Raw genomic sequence first — 14696 nt, forward strand, 5'->3', positions numbered from 1 at the left:
TATACAGGTGTATGATTATTTGGTACGGGATTGTAAGCATTAAATTGATCTTGGTTATATATAAAGTACTTAGCATGGTGTCTGTTTCCTAGTAAGCACATAGTGATTGTTGATTTTCTTCTATGCCTTCTCCCTCCCTTTTTAAATAAAAATTACATAATTCTATGTAGGCTTAACAAAAATTCCACGCTTACACTTTTATCTGTCAGACGTTTTTCATGAACAGTGTATCTGTAGTTTGTATTGGAATAGTTACTTTTGGCACTAGATATTTTTTCAAAGAATATAAAACACTATACGTTGAATATGGAAGTCGGATGGTTATTAACTTGATAGTTTTTAACATGAAATCACATTATAGATAACCTGCAAACTCTATCATTTAACAGTGACATTTTGGCTCTTAATTTTATGTGTTTGTTGATTTTTTTTAAACGTGCTAAGGGGTTTTGGGACTCACTTGCAAGTAGGGGAAGAGATGGCACAAAGAGGCCAGTGAGTTTCAGTGATCAGGAAATGTGTAAGAATGCTACAAGATTTGCTTTAGACATAATGTTAGAAGTGATAAAGCTGTTTGGAGTCAGCGTAAAACTTAACCAAAACCGTTCACACTTTAGAACTTTCTTTTGGTCTCCAGTAGTTCAAATTGAGTATTTGAAAGAAGGATATGATCCCTCAGCCCTTCCAAACTCCGAGAGGTGAGAAAGCCAATATCAGGGTCCTTCCCTCTGATCAGGTCCCTGCCTCAGGTTACCACTGAGGATGAGGGCAGCTCCACTCTGAAATGTAACTGTTTTACTCCCTGATAGCTGGAGCTCTCCAGCAGTGCCCCACGTCCTCTGAAATACGTTAGGAAAAAGTTAGTTTCTTAGCAATTGATCATTCAGGTGATGAATCTGTTACCTGAAAATTAATTTAAATCTGTATATAACGGTAACATTCATGTTAGATTCTTTTCTGTGTAATTCCCTAAGTTTGAAATTCTGCCCTGAGTGGTTTCTGTCCCTTGAAGAATGCCCGTGTTAAGAGTTTTGCAGGCAAAGGTCAGAGCAGGCATCTCTTAGGATGGCACATGTGGGGGAAGAGAGGAATTTGAGGTGGTCAGTGCTGTCTGCCCCTCTGGCATATTTTCAGACTTTGAACAACTCATTTCACATCTTCTAATTCAATGCGCATGCCAGTTTATAATGCTGAGTATCTTTAATGATCTAACATTTGTAAAATGAGTAACTATTCTTGAATAACATCTGAAAAGGTAACATATTACTTTTGTAAAAAACAGAATGGTATCATAAAGTGACTCTTTACAGTGTTTTCTTTATTAAACTTTATATTACTTTACAAATTGTACTTAGCCAAGCATTATTTTGATAAATATTATGAAATTAACTTGGAACCATAGTGTACAAAAATTAAAAGCAGGGAATGCAGAATTGGAAACGAGAAAGAAGATAATTTTAACCTGGCACAGCTAACACCTAAACTATAAGTAGACAAAAAAAGTTCATGTACATGTGCATTTAATTTTTGAAGTGGAAGATATTTTTTTTTTAAGATTACAGTCATAAGAAACTGCTAACAATTACAACAAAAAATAGTTTAAATGGTTTTGCAAGTGATCATGATTGCATAGCCTGGCTCCTGGCTTGATTGCCTGCAGATTTAAAATATGGACCTAATTTTTGCATACTTCTCAGGCTTTCTTCATTGTATTGAATTGCAGCAAAAGGTAGACTGTTCTAAGTGTGTTTTTACCCTTTGAATCACTGTCATAGTCATGTTGCAGTGCAAGAACACATAACTTGTAATGTGAGGTTTGTGTTAAATTTAGCATGGGGCAATTTTATGCTTGGCATACACATAAAAAGATAGATTTTTACAGATGAATGACTAACAGGTTTTTAAAAAGATCATGGATTTTAAAGATCTACTGACAGCTCATGGAAAACTTTGTAAAATATTTAGATACAGTTCAGTTGATAATATCTTTTATTTTGTATTCACATTCCATGTTTCTTATTAATACAGGGTTTTACTTAAAAACAGGTTCATTGTTTCTTAAAGGTGAATTCTAGCTTAATTCAAAATTGGACTAAGCTCAAAGGTATTCACTGGTATGTGCTGAATCCACCCACTAAAAGATTATTTGGAGGCATTTTTCACATAAATATTTTTCCGTTAACCTTTTAAAAAGTTTTATTTAGCCCCTGTGAAATATGCTGGCTCTTCTAGGTTCATTAGAGATGACCCAGGACAAATACTTTTGGGATGGGATAGAATTCTTATCGACCTTTACAGTATTGTAGTTGGCTTGCCATTTTTTGGTCACTTTTGTGTCCCATCCATTTATTATTAAACTCTGTATCTACATCCTGAAACCAGGAGGCTACATCATCCCAGTGATATGGCTTAAGATAGATTGTAGGCTTGTTTCCCATATGCTGCATACTGTATTTACAACCTCTGCTTTTTTTGTGTGGGTATGGGTGAGGGCTGTACTTTTAAGATAACAGATTAATAGATTCTTTAAGTGTTATGGCAGAGTACCCTGAACAATCTGCTTTTGTGTCTCCCCTAACAAACCACTTTGTAATGAGACAACTAAATTAGTTGGAGCTGGTTGGATTTAAATATTAAACTAAGCGATCAGATTACTTATTTAATTGGACATAAATACTATGTTGGAAATCCAAGAGTGTAGCTGACTTGCAGCTATCTACTTTTAAAAGATTGTTTGGGCTATTGTGCCCTGGATGATTATCTTTGAGCAAAGTCCTATCCCATAAATAGAGGGCTATTAACTGGAGCAGTTGGGGGGCAACAAGACAGACACATCCTCATTGCCATTGCTGTTGCACCTGTTGAAACGGCAGGTGGAAATGCTATCCCTCCCCTGAATCAAGGAAGGAAGATCCAAATGTTCCAGAAAGATACTCCCCTCCTTTTGCATTGGTGGCTATCAACATAGCCTTTTGGCTATCAGCCACTTGCCTGAGTGGTGAGAAGCTATAGCCCTTTTTATTACCAGGATTGGGATTCTCTTGTCTTGCCCATTGAATCTCAGGAAGAGAGAGGCAGTATTAAGCTTGCTTCTGTTTCTTTAATCAGATGAGCAAAGATAGTATATTTTTCTGAAATATTCTCAGGAAAGATTGAATGAATTTAAATTTCCACGAACTTAAAAACTTGTTTGACTCATTTTTACACAAAAAAGATTCAAATACATGTTTTTTTAAAAAGGAAACCACATGAGCAATTTAAAGATGCATTTATTGATTGTAGTATGAGAGTATTTTTTAAGAGTAAAGGATGAAAGCATAAAGAAAAAAGAGAAGGAGTTAGGTACATAAAAACTAAAATGAATTCATGAAGCAGCATAGGAAAATGAAAGGCAAATGATAAACAGCATAAATATCAGCATATATAGCAACAGGACAAATATACACAAAGGACACATAGAGATTATAATAATAAAGTAAGAGGTAAATATCCTAACAGAAAAATGGCCAAAAGACTTAAGGAGGCATTTGAAAAGAACAGATATTAAATCATGAAAAATTGCATAATCAGGAAAGTGCAGATTAAAATAAATGTCATGTAATTTCTGATCCATAAAAATTGGCAAGGAGGGGGCGCCTGGGTGGCTCAGTTGATTTTGCGTCTGACTCTTGGTTTTGGCTCGGGTCATAATCTCACGGTTTGTGAGTTTGAGCCCCACATCAGGCTCTGTGTTGACCATGTGGAGCCTGCTTGGGATTCTCTCTATCTCCCTCTCTGTGCCCCTTCCCTGCTCGTGGTCTTTTCTCTCTCTCTCAAATAAATAAATAAATAAACAAAAAAATTGGCAAGGATTTAAGAATGATAAATCTAAATGTTGAGGAAACAGGTGCTCAGATACTGCTAGTAGGATTGTGAATTAGCACAGACTTTCTGAAACCAGAAGAATACAAAGATTAGGCACATTTCTTTCTAAAGCTTAACTAAAAGATATGGAAAAACAGAGATTTTTTTTTCCATAATAAACATATACTGGTTTTATAACCAGAAAATATATATATATGGTTAAAACACTCACAAACTTTGGCCTGAGTTGTACAAACTGACTGAATTTAAACACGTAGTGTATAGTAAACAGCTAGGGTAGCAGTTATCTACATACTGAAGTCCCTTGGAGAACCTTTTATGACCTTTTTTTGAAAGAAGAGATATAGTTTTTTAAAGTCTGATTGAAATTTCATGTTGGAAATTTGTTCTAGAAATCTGAAATATATGCTCTTTATTCTCAGAGATCTATGGGAATTGAAAGGTTTCTAAATCTAGCATTTTCATACCTGGAAGAGAGGATAGTAATGACATATAGATGAAAATACCTAGAGGTTAAAAATTGAAGTATTAATAACTACTTAATTGATTTTCTCTGTTATCAAAGGAACTCTACAATAAGCAGAAGGAGAAAATAAGGTTAATCCTCAAAATTACTTATTCATCAGCTTGCCTAGAAAGATGGAGTTTTTTGAATTCAGTACAGAATTACAGTTGCTAAGGAATGTTAAACTCGTGTGTTACCATCTTTAGTGAAAAAATACAACTTGATCCATAAAGTATTTAACACATTTATGAAGATGATAATAAAATAAACACTCGTGAACCCACCACTCAATTTGAGAATCAGAACATTACCAATTTCATTATGGTTACATTCTCCTCTTTCATATCCCTTGGCCTCCCATGCGTCTCCACAACAGGGGTGACACTCTCTGGATTTTATATGTAGTACCCTCACCCTGTATTTCATAGTTTTACCAAATAAGTATGAATCCTTAACAGTAATTGTTTAAATCCAAAAGATTTAATTGTTTAATCCAAAGATTTAGAAAGAATATTACTGTGTATTTTCTAAAGCTTTTTTTTCTCCCACTTGTAATATAACATGAATTTGTTGCATCATAGTATTTAAGCCATTGTATATGTATTGAGCTACACTGAGATATTTTCAGGATTTTATTGCTATAAACAGTATTCCTATGAACATTTTTGAACCTGTCTCCTGGTGCACATGGGTAAGTTTCAAGGAAACACACCTGGGAGTGAAATTTGTGTATTGTAGGGTATGGGTAAGTTCAGATTTACAGAAATACTAGTGTTCTGTAATGGGATAGCCTGAGAGCCCCTCAAAGTATCTAGTCCTCCCCACTGCTCCAAATAGACATTTTAAAAATCTTTTACCTTTTATTTTCCTTTTACCTATGAACTTAATTGGAGTTTAGTTCAAATTCAATTAAATCCTTAATCTAATTTTTCTTTTTTCTTTTTACTGAAAATAAATAATGTACGAAAAGTGAAAAGTCTTCCCCTACTTTTGTCCTAATTAGCACAGTTTTTACCCTGTTCCCCAAACAAGTTAACTTATGATTGGCTGGTTTCTTTTGTATTGTTCCAGAATCTTTATACATATAAAAGCAAATTCAAGTACATATTATTTTATCCCCTAGCATTCCAGACACACTATTCTACAATTTTCTCTTTTCACTTCATATGTCCTGAAGAGCCTTCTGTATTGATATGTATAGGCCTTTATTATTATTTGACTCGTTTCTAACCTATGGGCATTTAGATTATTTACATTATATTTCTATTATAAATTATCCTGCTGGGTAAAGCCTCACACACATATCATTTTACGTGTGTGCTAGTATATTTGTTGGGTAGATTGCTACAAGTGGAATTACTGAGTCAAAGAATATGTACACATATAATTTTGATAGGTGTAGCCAGATTATACTCAGTAGAGATTTAACAGTTTACATTCCTACCAGCAGTATATGAGATTTCCTGTTTCCCCACAGCTTTAGGAACACAAGGTGCTGTCAAACTTCTGGATCTGTGCCAATCTGATCGTTGAAATGTGGTATTCAGTGTAGTTTCATTTTACACTTCTATTGTGAATGAGATCAACTGTATCTTTGTATATTGCTGAGCCATTTCTGTACTCTTTATGTCACTGACATAGGCCTGTCTATTGCTCATTTTAAAGTTAGATTGCTGGTCTTTTATTCTTTCTTATTTGATAAGAGAGTATGTGTGTATGTGCCTTAATAATATGACTTGCCAATATTTTTCAAGTTCTCTTTGCTTATGGTGAAATTTTCTTTTAAAGTTTGGTTTTATTTTTAGTATATTTGAATGGTCTATCTTTTATAGTCTTATATAGCACTTGTAATCTTAACAGAGTTAATAATGCCTTTGCCACTGTATGATTATAAAAAATACTCTCACGTTATCTTCTGGAACTTCTGTAGTTTTATTTTTTTTGTCTTTCAATCTTTGACCCATCTGGGATTTATACCTCAAGTATGACTTCAACTTTGATCCCCACTGAATTGAAACTTTACTGTTATTATATACTAAGATTCTGTTTTTAAATTTTTATGTTTATTTATTTTTGAGAGAGAGGGAGACACAGAAGCAGGCTCCAGGCTTTGAGCTGTCAGAACAGAGCCTGACACGGGGCTTGAACCCATGAACCATGAGATCATGAACTGAGCCAAAGTCAGATGCTTAACCGACTGAGCCACCCAGGCATCCCAGGATTGTGTATTTAGTTTTATTCTGGACTTTCTATTCTCTTCTGTTCATCTGTCTAATTTATTCATGCACCAGTTTTAATCATTGAGTCTTTATTGTGTTTTAACATGAATAAATTGAAAGCTCTGTTCAAAACAAATGTGAATGAAGAAGTGCTCAGTCCATGATCTTTCTATACATACTACATGGAGTACAAGTAATTGAGAAGATAAAAATCTCCTTGGCATGAGAAGTGAGAGGAGTATGGATAGTCAAAACATTGACTAAAAGCACTTTTTTAAAAGAAACAACAGGCAACTGTATGGTTGAGGGCTGTTAGGTTTAAGATTCAGTGAGGCAGTGAAGACAGTCTCCATAAAACTTCTGCATATAATGGATGTAGCATTTACTCTTTCATTTATTCAGAAAATACTTATTAACTGCATTGTACTATGTTTGATATTATCCATGATTGCAATAAAAATTTTTAAAGTTGAAACTGCTTCTTCGAAAGCCAATCAATCTGAAAGATAAACATGGTTAACCACCACCACCCTGCCCAATAAGAAAAGGAGGGAAAACAAAAAATAAGTGTAATCTGGGGGCGGGGAGGGAATCAATTATTTTGATTTAAAAAGTAAAGCATGAGAGCACAGTACCTGACATTGTTGGTTTCATTTGAACAAATGAAAAAAATGCAGTGTTTTTACTTTTTTCCCCACTGTGTTGATTTTCTTAGGTATCTTTTAGACCTGTGGTTTTCAGCTTGGTGTTGCTAGACTCAATTTATAATAGGTGTCATTATTGGTATTTCAACAACCTAATAGAAATATTGCATTCATTCTTGGTGGATTTATTGCTTTGAGTTAGAAATATATCTCTGAATTCATATCACAAGTTGTTCCGAATCTCAGATTGGCAGTCTTTGGTAGAAGAAACAGGAAGATGATTTATTATTACTAAAAAAATGCAGGAGATATGGTATGTATAGAAGAAAAACAGTGCAAGTGGTCCTAAGTGTGAAAAGGTTGGAGAATGTCCAACCTCTGATTTTACAAATAGGATAATTGAAGCTCGGGTGATTTTTTTTAATTTGCCTGAGGGACAGTAAGTTAGAGGTGGTAAAGACTTGAACTTGTGTCTTTTGATTCTAGGGTCTGGCGTTTGCCACTACACATTTATTTCCATATATATCACTTGCTGATAATTAAGAAAAAATAAATATTTTTTCTAAGAAATTCCACTAAAATTAAGTATACATTTTCTTGAAAGAATGTTTTGTATATCATTTACCAGAATCTTTTTTAAAAAACATTTAGGATGTTTCATAACATGGAAAATGTCCAAACTATTGTTTCAGATACCAGTTTGATATTTGGGTGGATCATGTAAAAACACTAAAATGGCTGAGAAAGCATGTGAAATGTTTGTTTTAACAATGGAACAGCCATCTGCATTACATGATTTTTCTTAAGACTTAAAAAACTTTAGTAATAGTCCATTTTTGAAAACACTCAACAGGCTTTTTGGGTGATGTTATTCAAGTGTATTGTTTTATTCCAAGCTTTCTGGTTTGTGTTAAGATGATTCATAGGCTTTTAGAGCTGAAAGAGATTTTCAAGTTCCCCTAGTCTGATTCATTTTACAGATCAAGAAAGCAAGGTAAAAAGGCTATCTGCTGCTACAACTCAAACTCAGGGAGGCTTCAGTCTAGTACATTTACATTTACGACTGTATTATTATCTTTTCTTTGTTACACTTCGTGCTACTACAAAATGTCAGACTTTTTTATTTGCTATTTTTTAAAAATATTTTTTTAAAGCAGTTTTAGATTTACAACAAAATTGAGAGGACGGTACAGAGATTTCTCATATATTCCCCATCCCCGCACAGGCATAGCTTCCTGCATGATCAGCGTCACTCACCAGAATGGTTGTGTGTGTGTGTGTGTGTGTGTGTGTGTGTGTGTGTGTGTGTGTGTGTGTTTTGACAAAGGATGAATCTGCGTTGACATATAATAATCACTCAAGTCTGTAGTTTACCTTATTAGGGTTCATTCTTGGTGTTGTACATTTTATAGGTTTGGACAAATGTCTGATGGTATATATCCATCATTATAATATCATACAGAATATTTTCACAGCCCTAGAAATCCTCTGTGCTCTGCCTATTCATCTCTTCCTCTCTCCCCCAATCTTGACAACCACTGGTATTTTTATTGTTTTTGTAGTTTTTCCTTTTCCAGGGTATCATGCAGTTGGAATCATAGATACATACTCTTTTAAGATTGGCTTCTTTCACATAGTAACAAGCATTTAGGATTCTTTCATGTCTTTTCAAGGCTTGATAGCTCATTTCTTTTTAGTACTCAATAGTATTCCATTGTCTGGATGGATCATCGTTTATCCACTCACCTACCGAGGGACATCTTGGTTGCTTCCAAGTTTAGGCAATTATAAATAAAGCTGCTATGAACATCTATGTGCAAGTTTTTGTGTAGACGTAGTTTCTGACTCCTTTGAAGAAATATCAAGAAGCACAATTGCTGGACCGTGTGGTTAAGAGTACTGTCTTCCAGAGTGGCTGTACCATTTTTGCATTGGCACCAGCAAGGAATAGGAGTTCCTATAACTCTGTGTCCTTGTCAGCATTTGGCAATGATGTCAGTATGCTGGATTTTGGTTCTTTTAATAGGTGTGTAGTAGTATCTCATTTTTATTTGCATTTCCTTTGGGACATATGATGCAGAGCATCTTTTCATATGGTTATTTGCTATATGTGTATCTCCCCCTCCACCCCCATCTGTATATCTTCTTTGGTGAGGTGTCTGTTAAGGTCCTTTTTAATTGTGCTGTTTGTTATCTTATTGTTGAGTTTTTAGAGTTCTTTGTGTATTTTGGACAACAGTCCTTCATCGAATGTATCTTTTGCAAATACTTTCTCCCAGTCTGTGACTTCCTTTGTAATTCTCATATTACTGTCTTTTTTTTAGAATAGAAATTTTAATTTTAATGAAGTCTAGCTTATCAATTGTTTTTTCATGGATCTTGTTTTAATGTTACATCTACAAAGGCATTACCATACCCAAGGTCATCTAGATTTTCTCCCGTAATCTCTTCTCAAAGTTTTATAGTTTTGGATTTTACATTTGGGTCTACTGGCTTTATGAAAGGCGTAAGATCTGTGTCTAGGTTAATTTTTGTGTTCATGGATGTCCAGTCATTTCAGTATCATTTGTTGAAGAGACTGTCTTTGCCCCATTGTATTGCCTTTGTTGCTTTGCCAAAGGTCAGTGACTATATGGGTGTGTATTTCTGGGTTCCCTCTTTTGTTCCTTTGATCTGTTTGTTCTTTCACTAATACCACATTATGATTACTGTAGCTTTATAGTGTCTTGAAGTTGGGTAGCATCAGTCCTCCAACTTTGTTCTTCACCTTCAATATTGTGGTGTTGGCTTTTCTGGGGACTTTTGCCTCTCCATGTAAACTTTAGAATCAGTTTGTCAGTACTTATAAAATAACTTGCTAGGATTTTAATTGTGATAGCATGGAATCTATAGGTCAAGTTGGGAAGAACTGACCTCTTGACAATATTGAGTCTTCCTGTCTGTGAACATGGGATATCTCTCCATTTATTTAGTTCTTTGATTTTGTTCATCAGAGTTTTGTACTTTTCTTCATATAGATGTTTTACATATTTTGTTAGATTTATACATAGGTATCTCATTTTTGGGTGCTATTGTAAATGGTATTGTGTTTTTAGCTTCAAATTCCACTTGTTCATATTGGTACATAGGACATTAACTATTTTTAAATTAAATTTTATTTTTTATTGTGGTTAAAAACATACATGAGACCTGCCCTTTCAACAAATTTTTAAATGCATAGTGTAGTATTGTTAACTGTAGACACAATGTTTTACAGCAAATCCCTAGAATTTTTTCATCATGCATGACTGAAACTCTGTACTTATTGAGCAGCAACTCCCCATTTTCCCTTCTTCCCAGTCCTTGGCAGCCACCATTCTACTTTCTGTTTTCTGTGAGTTTGACTACTTTAGATAACTCATATATGTGGAATCATGTAGTATTTGTCTTTCTGTGACTGCTTTGTATCACTTAGCATAATGTTCTCAATGTTTATCCATGTTATTACATATGACAGGATTTCTTTCTTTTTATAGCTGAGTAATATTCTATCATATGTATACACCACTCTTCTTTATCCATTCACCCACTGACAGACATTAGATTATTTCTCCTTCTTTGCTGTTGTGAGTAAAGCTGCAGTGAACACAAAGTGCAAATATCTCTTTAAGATCTTGTTTTCAGTTCTTTTGCATAAACACCCAGAAGTGTGATTGCTGTTTCTCATGTGACCGTTCTTTTTATAATTTTTGAGGTATCCATACTGTTTTTCCATAGTGGCTTCACTATTTTACATTCGCACTAACAGTGTACAGGGGTTAGTGTACAGGGGTACAGGGGTTCAAATTTCTCTACATCCTTATCAAAACTTCCTTCCTTTTTTTTTTTTTTTTTTTTTAATGGTCATCCTACCGGGTGTGAGGTGTTGCTTTATTAAGGTTTTGTTTTGCATTTCCATGATAATTAGTGATGTCGAGCATCTTTTCATATACCTGTTGACCATTTGTGTGCCTTCTTTGGAGAAATGTCTGTTCAAGTCCTTTCTTTGCACATTTTTAAATCAGATTATTAATCTTTTTGCTGTTGAGTTGTAGGAATCTTATAGATTTTGAGTTTTGCTCCCTTATAAGATAAATGGTTTGCAGATATTTTCTCCCATTCCATAAGTTGCCTTTTCACTCTATTGATTGTTTCCTTTTCTGTACAGAAGCTTTTTCATTTGATATAATCCCATTTGGTCTATTTTTGCCTATGTTTTTGGTATCATATCTGAGAAATCATTGCCTAGACCAATGTTATGAAACTCCCTACATTTTCTTCTAGGAGTTTTGTAGTTTGGGGTCTACGTTTAAATCTTTAACCCATTTTAAGTTGACTTTTTTGTATATGGTATAAAATAAGGGTCCAATCTCATTCCTTTGCTTACAGAGATCCAGTTTGCCCAACACCATTTGTTGAAGAGGCTGTCTTGTCCCCATTGTAGTCTTGACACCATTGTCAAAGATCACGTGACCATATGTGTGTGAATTTATTTCTGGGCTTTCTATTCTGTTCTTTTGGTCAATATGTCTATCTTTATTCCAGTACCTCAGTGTTTTGATTACTATAGCTTTGTAATGTTTCAAAATGAGTCAGCATGGTACCTTAAGATTATTTCTTCTTTCTCAAGACTGACTTGCCTCTCTTAGGTCTTTTGTAGTTCCATGTGAATTTAGGATTTTTTTTTCTTTAAAAAATGCCAGTGGTATTTAGATAAGGATTACATCAAATCTTTAGATTGTTTGGGTTGTATGGACACTGTAATAATATTAAATTTCACAATCCATGAGCATGGGATTTCTTTTCATTTATTTGTTCCATATTTAATCCTTTGAGCAGTGTTTTATAATTTCCAGTGTACAAATTTTCACCTCCTTGGTTAAGAGAATTCTAAATATTTTATTCTTTTTGATGCTATTGTAAATGGATTGTTTTCTTAGTCCTTTTCAGATATCTTATTGTTAGTGTATAGAAATCCAACTGAGTTACAGTGGGGTAAAAACTGAGAGCTTTCCCCCTAAGGTCAGGAACAAGACAGGGATGTCCACTCTCACCACTGTTATTCAATATAGTATTGGAAGTCTTCGCCTCTGCAAGCAGACAACACAAAGAAATAAAAGGCATCCAAATCGGCCAGGAGGAGGTCAAACTTTCACTCTTCTCAGATGACATGATATTCTATATGGAAACCCAAAAGATTCCACCAAAAAACTTCTAGAACTGATTCATGAATTCAGCAAAGTTGCAGGATATAAAATCAATGCACAGAAATTAGTTGCATTCCTATATACCAACAATGAAGCAACAGAAAGAGAAATCAAGGAATCGATCCCATTTACAGTTGCACAAAAAACCCATAAAATACCTAGGAATAAATCTAACCAAAGAGTTGAAAAATAATAGAAAGCTTATGAAAGAAATTGAAGAAGACACAAAAATATGGAAAAAGATTCCATGCTCCTGGATAGGAAGAACAAATATCATTAAAATGTCGATACTACCCAAAGCAATCTACATATTCAATGCAATCTCTATCAAAGTAACACCAGCATTCTTCACAGAGCTAGAACAAATAATCCTAAAATTTGTATGGAACCAGAAAAGACCCCGAAGAGCCAAAGCAATCTTGAAAAAGAAAACCAAAGCAGGAAGCATCACAATCCCAGACGTCAAGCTATACTACAAAGCTGTAATCATCAAGACAGTGTGATACTGGCACAAGAACAGACACTCAGATCAATGGAACAGAATAGAGAACCCAGAAATGGACCCACAAACATATGGCCAACTAATCTTTGACAAAGCAGGAAAGAATATCTAATGGAATAAAGACAGTCTCTTCAGCAAGTGATGCTGGGAAAAGTGGACAGCGACATGCAGAAGAATGAAGCTGGGCCACTTTCTTACACCATACACAAAAATAAAATAGATGAAAGACCTCAGTGTAACACAGGAAGCCATCAAAATCCTCGAGGAGAATGCAGGCAAAAACCTCTTTGATCTTGGCCGCAGCAACTTCTTACTCCACACATCTCCAGAGGCAAGGGAAACAAAAGCAAAAATGAACTACTGGGACCTCATCAAAATAAAAAGCTTCTGCACAGCCAAGGAAACAATCAGCAAAACTAAAAGGCAACCGACAGAATGGGAGAAGATATTTGCAAATGACATATCAGATAAAGAGTTAGTATCCAAAATCTATAAAGAACTTATCAAACTCAACACCGAAAAAAACAAATAATCCAGTAAAGAAATGAGCGAAAGACATGAATAGACACTTCTCTAAGGAAGACATCCAGATGGCCAACCAACACATGAAAAAATGCACAACATCACTCATCATTAGGGGAATACAAATCAAAACCACAATGAGATACCACCTTACACCTGTCAGAATGGCTAACATTAGCAACTCAGACAACAATAGATGTTGGCGAGGATGTGGAGAAAGAGGATCTCTTTTGTATTGTTGGTGGCAATGCAAGCTGGTGCAGCCACTCTAGAAAACAGTATGGAGGTTCCTCAAAAAACTAAAAATAGAACTACCCTACGACCCAGCAATTGCACTACTAGGCATTTATCCAAGGAATACAGGGGTGCTGTTTCAAAGGGACACATGCACCCCCATGTTTATAGCAGCACTACCAACTATAGCCAAAGTATGGAAAGAGCCCAAATGTCCATCGATGGATGAATGGATAAAGAAGATGTGGTGTATATATACATACATATATATATATGTATATATATGTAAATATACATATATATACATATACATGCATACACACGTATATATGTATGTATGTATGTATACATACGTACACACGTGTATATACATACATACATGTATATACATACATACATATATACACACATACATACACACACAATAGAGTATTACTCGGCAATCAGAAAGAATGAAATCTTGCCATTTGCAACATGGAACTGGAGGGTATTATGCTAAGTGAAATGAGTCAGTCAGAGAAAGACAAAAATCATATGACTTCACTCATATGAGGACTTTAAGAGACAAAACAGATAAACATAAGGGAAGGGAAACAAAAATAATATAAAACCAGGGAGGGAGACAAAGCAGAAGAGACTCATAAATATGGAGAACAAACTGAGGGTTGCCGGAGGGGTTGTGGGAGGGGGGATGGGCTAAATGGGTAAGGGCATTAAGGAATCTACTCCTGAAATCATTGTTGCACTATATGCTAACTAATTTGGATGTAAATTTTAAAAAATAAAAAATTAAAAAAAAATCCAACTGAGTTTTGTGTGTTGACTTTATGTCCTGTTAATTGCTGTGTTTACATATTAGATATAACAGTTGGTTTGTAGAATCTCTCATGTTTTCTGCATGTAAGATCATACAATCAATGGACAGAGATAATTTACTTCTTTATAATTTGAATGCTTTCTATTTCTTTTTCTTGCCTAATT

General features: G+C 34.7%; 1 protein-coding gene across 1 annotated transcript in view; it reads left to right on the top strand.

The window, feature by feature from the left end:
• Positions 1 to 14696, top strand: part of STAU2 (staufen double-stranded RNA binding protein 2) — a 304556-nt gene that overhangs the window by 148296 nt on the left and 141564 nt on the right.

This window comes from Lynx canadensis, chromosome F2, assembly GCF_007474595.2.
Source record: "Lynx canadensis isolate LIC74 chromosome F2, mLynCan4.pri.v2, whole genome shotgun sequence".
NCBI lineage: Eukaryota > Metazoa > Chordata > Mammalia > Carnivora > Felidae > Lynx > Lynx canadensis.